Source organism: Nicotiana tabacum, chromosome 6, assembly GCF_000715075.1.
Source record: "Nicotiana tabacum cultivar K326 chromosome 6, ASM71507v2, whole genome shotgun sequence".
Classification (NCBI taxonomy): domain Eukaryota; kingdom Viridiplantae; phylum Streptophyta; class Magnoliopsida; order Solanales; family Solanaceae; genus Nicotiana; species Nicotiana tabacum.
In genome coordinates, this window is record NC_134085.1 from 181,967,919 (window position 1) to 181,976,879 (window position 8,961).

General features: G+C 36.7%; 1 long non-coding RNA gene across 1 annotated transcript; it reads right to left on the reverse strand.

The window, feature by feature from the left end:
- Positions 1–1,463: 1,463 nt before the first annotated feature.
- On the reverse strand, positions 1,464–6,207 carry LOC142181523 (uncharacterized). The gene is made up of 3 exons (XR_012710176.1): positions 5,397–6,207; positions 4,201–4,292; positions 1,464–1,567 (listed from the first exon to the last, which is right to left on the reverse strand). It is a non-coding gene; the product is annotated as an uncharacterized LOC142181523 (long non-coding RNA).
- Between the last annotated feature and the right edge of the window lie 2,754 nt (positions 6,208–8,961).

Genomic DNA, 8,961 nt, shown 5'->3' on the forward strand with positions numbered 1-8,961 from the left:
AAATATCCATGTTTGGCTGAAGTGAAACCGACATACAATTGTTAAGCAAGTGAAGCTCTCATCCTATCACGAACCGGTGAACCCGATCCTCCATCTTAGATACAATAGTGGGAGCATACCTAGCCAACAAATCAAACTGAAGACTGTACTCCGAACACTCATGTTTCCCTACCGAAAGGTCAAAAACCTATCAACTCTGGCTCGCCTAAGCTCTGGTGGCAGATAATGATAAAGAAAAGCTTCTGTAAACTCCTGTCGTACCGCTGGAAGGGCATTCTCACCTCTGGACAATTCCCAAGACTCGTACCAATTAACTGCAACATCTCAGAGTCTATAGGAAGCAAGCTCAACTGACTCAGTCACAGTGGCCTTCATTACCCGTAACCTCCTCTATACTCTATCAATAAATACCTAAGGGTCCTCATTCGGGTATGCTCTAGTGAATACCGGAGGGTCTAAATTAATAAAGTCACGAACCTTCGCACTCACGGACCTATCTGCGTGACCAATACCTGCTTCCTGACGCTGAGCCTGTGCGGCTACTAATCGGGTCAATAACTGAACAACATCTCTCATCTCCTGACCCAACGCATCTGGCTGAGGTGCTGAATGTACAGGGGTGGGCGCTGAAGCAGGTGCCCTTCAGAGCTCTTCTGGAAAAGGCGGGGTATGTGAAGTCTGAGATAGAACCTCACCTTGAGATTCTCCCCGAGCCCTGGTAACTCGTGGTGCTCGACTAGTAGTCTCACCAGCCACGAACTTTCCTTTCTGGGTGGTCGTACTCTTTGGAGGCATTGCTGAATATATAACGTATCATTAGGAACATGAATTCTTGTATTGCACGATCTGAGATAAATATAGAGGATAACATCCTATATGTTCTGTAGCCTCCTGTTTATAAGTGTGGTGCACGACACACCCATAAATAAGACTCTACTAGACACGGTCTGTAGACAACCCTAGGACAAAACTGCTCTGATACCACTTTTATCACGACCCAAACTGATGGGCCACGACGGGTGCCTAAGTCCTATCTATCAAACACCTGTATAACATCTGCTGCATTACGAAATAACATACGTGAACGAACTTCCTTTTCTTTACATATACATATACATATACATATACATATACATATACATATACATATACATATACATATACATATACATATACATATACATATACATATACATATACATATACATATACATATACATATACATATACATATACATATACATATACATATACATATACATATACATATACATATACATATACATATACATATACATATACATATACATATACATATACATATACATATACATATACATATACATATACATATACATATACATATACATATACATATACATATACATATACATATACATATACATATACATATACATATACATATACATATACATATACATATACATATACATATACATATACAGCTCCGGATCAAGTGGAGCACGCCAACTCTCGCTGACCAAGAATCCTAAGAAGGGGGACCGTCAGCTTGCCTACTTGCACCTGCGGGCATGAAACACAGGCCCTGTGAAATAGGACGTCAGTACGAAAAATGTACTGAGTATGTAAGGCATGAAAATAAATATCTAAAAGACATAGATGAAACATGGAATACAGAAATACCTTTAAATCTGAATAACTCTATAAATTTGAAACGTTTATAATATCATGCACATGAGTATAAATATCGTGTCATGCATAGGTATGGGTGTACATAATATCATCAAGCCACTAAGGGCATCCCATCATATTGTCTCGGCCATTGTGGGCAACATCATCAACATATACCAGCTGATCAGGTGGTGGTGCGTATATAACGTCATAACCTCTTCCAATATCCCATATACATATACATACATATATACGTGTATATAACGCCATTTGAATCATATTTTAGCCATTGTGGGCAACATCATTATCATATACCAGCTGATCAGGTGGTGGTGCGTATATAACGCCGTAACCTTTTTCCATATCCCATATACATATATTTACATATATATGTGTATATAACGTCATCTGGTCATGGGTCAATGCACATGTATAAATGAGTAAACTGCATGAAAAATACATAATAATCTCGATATTTCCTTTCGGATAAACTTTTCTAACTGTGTATTATTCTGAGACCCATGAACATAAGATAATAATAATTCTCATGGGGAATCAAGAATATAGACACCCCTACTATTTCTATGAATAGAGTAATTTATAGAAACTGTGTATTTGCTCGTTTCTACAGTATAATTTGGACCATGCCAAAAGAAAGAAGGGAGGGTCTTAACATACCTGTTCCTGGAATTATTTGAACGGAATGAAGCTTTTGACACGGAAACCAACGAATGAAGCTCTGCTTCAAAATGTGAATGAAATTTTTCTTGGACCTAAAGCTTCTGATTTCAACGCTTTTTTATCTATGAAAGTTGCTTGGAATGAAGACTTTGTAAGGATTTCATTCGCCTTTAACTTAAACTAAGAAGGCAAGGCTTCCTTGTTGTTGGGATTTAAATCACACGTTCTTCCCCTTACCCCAAAGCATGAATTAGACAACTCTTTTAGTTGTATTATTCAAATGGCTTGTAGATAGCCACCTAGGATAGTAGGCCTTAAGAGTCATTGCCTTGATTTTGCTGATTTTTACCACGTTTTTGGGGGTATATTTTATTAAATTTTTATCCATTTATTAGTTAATCGGGTAATGTCCTGTTACCCGGTAATTAATTAATTACCCGCATAATTTAAAAGTTACCACAAATTACTTAAAATTCTATTTATTTTTAAAATACTTCATATATACTTTATATATTATACTACCGTGGTCATATGGTACCTTGCATGGTACTAGTTCATAATTATCGGGTATTATCACTCGACCCGTATTTTATTCCAAATTGGCCACTTTCAACGAAACTCGTTTTCTTTAATTCGTGTACCCTTTTATCCTTCATACCACTTATTTATCGCTTGTTATAAATAGCATAGGTACATTAACGTCAAGATGATCTCATCCCCGATTCTAAGTCGATTAACCGAAGACAAAGCTTTTAACGTACGAAAATGCGATATGTAACAGTCATTCAGGTTGACAAATGCCCCAACAGCTTTTATGGATCTAATGAATGGAGTGTTCAAGCCTTACTTGGATTCGTTTGTGATAGTCTTCATTGATTATATTTTGATCTACTCCCGCATCCGGGAGGAGCATGAGCAGCATCTAAGAGTGGTCCTTCAACCTTTGAGAGATAGTCAATTGTATGCTAAGTTTTTGAAGTGTGAGTTCTGGTTGAGTTCAGTTGCATTCTTGGGTCATGTTGTATCAACAAAAGGTATTCAGGTAGATCCGAAGAAGATAGAGGCAGTCAAGAACTAGCCTAGACCCGCAATAGCTACAAAGATCCGAAATTTCTTGGGTTTGGTAGGCTATTACCGTTGGTTTGTGGAGGGATCTTCATCTATTGCAGCCCCGATGACCAGGTTGACCCAGAAGGTGCCCAATTCAGGTGGCCGGACGAGTGTGAGGCAAACTTTCAGAAGCTCAAGACAACTTTGACTATTGCGTCGGTGTTGGTTTTGCCTACAGGTTCAGGGCCATATACAGTTTATTGTGATGCATCTCGTATTGGACTTGGTGCGGTGTTGATGCAGGATAGCAAGGTCATTGCTTATGCTTCACGACAGTAGAAAATTCATGAGAAGAATTATCCAGTTCATGATTTGGAGTTAGCAGCCATTGTTCACACATTGAAGATTTGGAGGCATTATTTGTATGGCGTGTCATGCGAGGTGTTTATGGACCACAAGAGTTTGCAATACTTGTTCAAGCAGAAGGAGCTAAATTTGAGGCAGAGAAGGTGGTTGGAGCTATTGTAAGACTGTGATTGTCACGACCCAAACTGCTGGACCGCGACGGGCACCCGGTACCTTACTCAATTGAGTACCAACGTAACGTATCATTCTTATTACATCATCATATACACGTGATATACGGGCCTAATAGGCCGACATGATCCTTTATAAACTCAAAACATAGGCCGACAAGGCCGTACAATCTTTCACGTACAATACCTATATCTACAAGCCTCTAAGAGTACATAAATGTCATAAAGGTCGGGACAGAGTCCCGCCATACCAAACAATACGCGTCTAAATTATACTAACCAAACACGCAACTCCGAAGAAAATGGAGCGCACCAGCACCTTCCGCTGAGCTGATAGCCTACTTGGAGGGTTCTCGACCCGTCTATCTGGACCTGCGGGCATGAAACACAGCGTCCCCAGGAAAAAGGGACGTCAGTACGAATAATGTACCGAGTATGTAAGGTACATAAATAAATACATAAGAGACATGAAAAACATATAAAGTACATGACTCAACCTGTAAGTATGAATAAATTTGAAAATCATAAATTACTTTTAGCGTCATGCATATGCGTATGAACGTCATGTCGTGCATAGGTACATGTTTCATAACATCATCAGCCTTTGAGGGCATTCCATCATATCATATCGGCCACTGAGGACAAAATCACCATCGTATACCAGCCGATCAGATAGTAATGTGTATATAACGGCAAAACTTGTCCCATGTATATAACGCCATTTGAATACATACCCATATATGCGTATATAACGCCGTTTGAATCATATTTCAACCACTGTGGGCAACATCATCATCATATACCAGCTGATCAGGTGGTGGTGCGTATATAACGCCGTAACCTTTTCCCATATCCCGTATACATATATTTACATATATATGCGTATATAACGTCATCTGGTCATGGGTCAATGCACATGAATATATATATATATATATATATATATATATATATATAACACTGTAACCTTTCCCATATCCCATACATATATATATATATATATATATATATATATATATATATGCGTATATAACGCCGTTTGAATCATATTTCAGCCACTGTGGGCAACATCATCATCATATACCAGCTGATCAGGTGGTGGTGCGTATATAACGCCGTAACCTCTGCCATATCCCATATAAATATATACATACATATATACGCGTATATAACGCCATCTGGTCATGGGTCAATGCACATGATTGCAATGCATGAAAAGTACGTTAATAAAATCTTTCGAAGCTTCATAAGACCATTTTGACTTTGAGTAATATCATAAAGTAAACTCTTTTCAACTTTCATATTTTTCTGAGACCCATGAACAAATGATAAAATATTATGACACATGGAAATTCAAGAACATAGATATCTCTAATGCTTCTATGAATAGAGTCATTTATGGAATTTGTGCATTTGCATGTTTCGTTCGTATCGTATGGATCATGCCAAAAGAAAGAAGAGATAACCTTAACATACCTGAGCCAATTCTCGAGTATTCAAAAGTATCAGAAAAGGTGCTGCTAGACTTTGTATTATATGTGAATTTGTCCTATGTACATGTTTGGTAAATACAACCTCTGAACATCTCTGAAATGCTTGCCGTATGAACCTGTTCGCTACGAATGCAAGTCTTTGATGTAACTAAAAGGGAAACAAAGTATCCAAGCTAAGATTGTCGAATAGTTCTCAGTTGTTTAATTTCTTTCCTCTAGCTTGCATTAGTAATTTCACTTTTTTCAGAGAAACTTTCTGAATTATGCACAATCATTTCCTTGTATCCAGTTCCACCGCAAAGATCCATCTTATTTTCTTTGAAGAAAACTTAAATAATCTATATTTACCTCAAAACCCTTTTCCTCAACTGGGGTTTTTGTAAAAACATCATTTTTAACATTTTCTTGAACAAACCCATGTCCCAAATTCAATTCTGAACCCTTTTCCTCAAAATCTTTATCTTCCTTTTAGCACTTATCCTTAAGAAATTAATGTCCACAGCTTTACAGGATACAATGACCGATAAAGGAACTCTAACTAAGCAATGAAAGATACAATTCGTATAAAAAGGTATCACGAAAATTTAACTTGTAGAATGATTGTTCAAGAAACTTATCTGTTGCCGTCCCTCTATTAAATTTTAGGAATGTAACCGCATGGCCACAAACATAACCTTAAGTTTCAGGCCCTCACAATTCTTCAAATGGGAAATCACAACGATTTTTTTTTGGCTACACATTTAGAATGAAAATGGATGTATTAGTAGTATCTCTCACAAAATCTAAGGCATCAAAACTTTGCCACCTAATATATGACATAAAGAGTCATACACATGCTTTAAGGGGTGCTGTCACGTGGGGGTGGGAGTAGGCAATGTTAATCTTTATCAACTTATTGTGTAATAGGTAGTGTCCCGTTACCCGATAATTAATCAATTACCCACATAATTAAGAATTGTCTTAAATTACTTAAAATTTTACTTATTTTTAATAAACTTTATACATCCTTCTATTATGTTCATGTGGTACTATATAAAATAAATACGTACACTATTATTTTATTAAAATATCCATGTAAAAATACATATATTTTCTCAACTTATAATTTTCCTAATCTCATATAAAGAGTAAAATTTTTGTACACTCAATTCTTAAAATGATAAAAGATAACCTTTTTTCTTGTGAGAAAATAATTTCTATCTTTACAGTAAAAAAAATCTGATAAACTTATTTAAAACGTATTCAAAATTTCCATCTCCCTATGTTGTAATTGTATACTAGCATCAATCACGCATACTACCACAATAAATAAACATAGGTATATACCCTCTACCGCTAGTGAACATCTCTTAGTTCCACATGCCAAAGTTAATATTAAGAAATTTCACCCTATAAAACAAATTTAGAATCTTGATTACTAACTTTTCCATCTCTGTAAAATTTTAACTGTATACTAGTTCCAAAATAGACATATAATCTAGTAGCAAACTAATTATTTCCAACAAAAAGGACCAAAAAAGGAATCCAATATAATTTTTAAAATTGAACACTTGGCTACCAAATAAATTAAGAACTCAATAACTAACTTTTCCACCTCTCAATAACATTGTTGTGCGAATAGGACGGATCCAGAAAAACTAGTTGTGTTCATCTTTAAGGTTCCTACTTCCTGGCACTGAAGGTGTTATACTTGTAATATTACAGGTTCAAGATTTTAAATTTGTTAGAATTTTAGTAGTTTTTCACACACACATATATATCAAGGTTGTTAAATTTACGGGGTGTAATATCCTTCCCCCTTTAGAACATTTGTCCTAGAATGTTAACTATTACAGATTTACAAATTTTTACTAGGGTCTCCTCTTTAAACTAAACTAAAGCCCAAACATTATCTGAAGTCTCGACTATTCACAACTTTTTACTCTTGAGTATCTCAAATTGTCTTCACGTTTAACTTATTTACTTTTCAATCTCGCGTCGTATCATCTCTCACTTTCATAACCTCCCTTTAACATAAGTAAAAATTATATCTACGCCTTAAAGCTCTATTGTGATAGCATCTCTAGTGCATACAAAATTCGTTAGAAACCTTATACTCTGACTTCCTACGCTTAGCTCTATGGCACGATCTGGAAACAAAAGAAGGATAACATTTCTTAAATGCCCTATAGCCTCTCAATTATAAATGTGGCGCGCAACACACCCATAAGTGAGACTCTACTAAGCACGGCTTGTAGACTCCCTAGGATAGAACTGCTCTAATACCACTTTTGTCACGACCCAAACTATTGGGCCGCGACGGGCACCTGGTACCTTACTCAACCGAGTACCAACGTAATGTATCATTCTTATTACATCATCATATACACGTGACATACGGGCCTAATAGGCCGACATGATCCTTTATAAACTCAAAACATAGGCCGACAAGGCCGTACAATCTTTCACGTACAAGACTTATGTCTACAAGCCTCTAAGAGTACATGAATGTTATAAAGGCCGGGACAGAGTCCCGCCATACCAAACAATACGCGTCTAAATCATACTAACCAAACACGCAACTCCGAAGCAAATGGAGCGCACCAACACCTTCCGCTGAGCTGATAGCCTACTTGGAGGGCTCTCGACCCGTCAATCTGGACCTACGAGCATGAAACGCAGCGTCCCCAGGCAAAAGGGACGTCAGTACGAATAATGTACCGTGTATGTAAGGTACATAAATAAATACATAAGAGACATGGAAGACATATAGAGTACATGACTGAACCTGTAAGTCTGAATAACTTTGTAAATCATAAATTACTTTTAGTGTCATGCATATGCGTATGAATGTCATGTCGTGCATAGGTACATGTTTCATAACATCATCAGCGTCTGAAGGCATCCCATCATATCATATCGGCCACTGTGGGCAAAATCATCATCGTATACCAGCTGATCAGGTAGTTGTGCGTATATAACGCCATAACCTTTCCCATGTCCCATATACATATATAAACATACATATATATATGCGTATATAATGCCGTTTGAATCATATTTCAACCACTGTGGGTAACATCATTATCATATACCAGCTGATCAGGTGGTTGTGAGTATATAACGCCGTAACCTTTCCCATATATATATATAAATAACGCCGTTTGAATCATATTTCAGCCACTGTGGGCAACATCATCATCATATACCAGCTGATCAGGTGATGGTGCGTATATAACGCTGTAACCATTCCCATATCCCATATACATATATATACATACATATATACGCGTATATAACGCCATCTGGTCATGGGTCAATGCACATGGATGCAATGCATGAAAAGTACGTTAATAAAATCTTTCGGAGCTTCATAAAACCATTTTGCCTTTAAGTAATATCATAAAGTAAACTCTTTTCAACTTTCATATTTTTCTGAGACCCATGAACAAATGATAAAATATTATGACACACGGAAATTCAAGAATATAGTTATCTCTAATACTTTTATGAATAGAGTCATTTATGGAATTTGTGTATTTGCACGTTTTGTTCGTATCGTATGGATC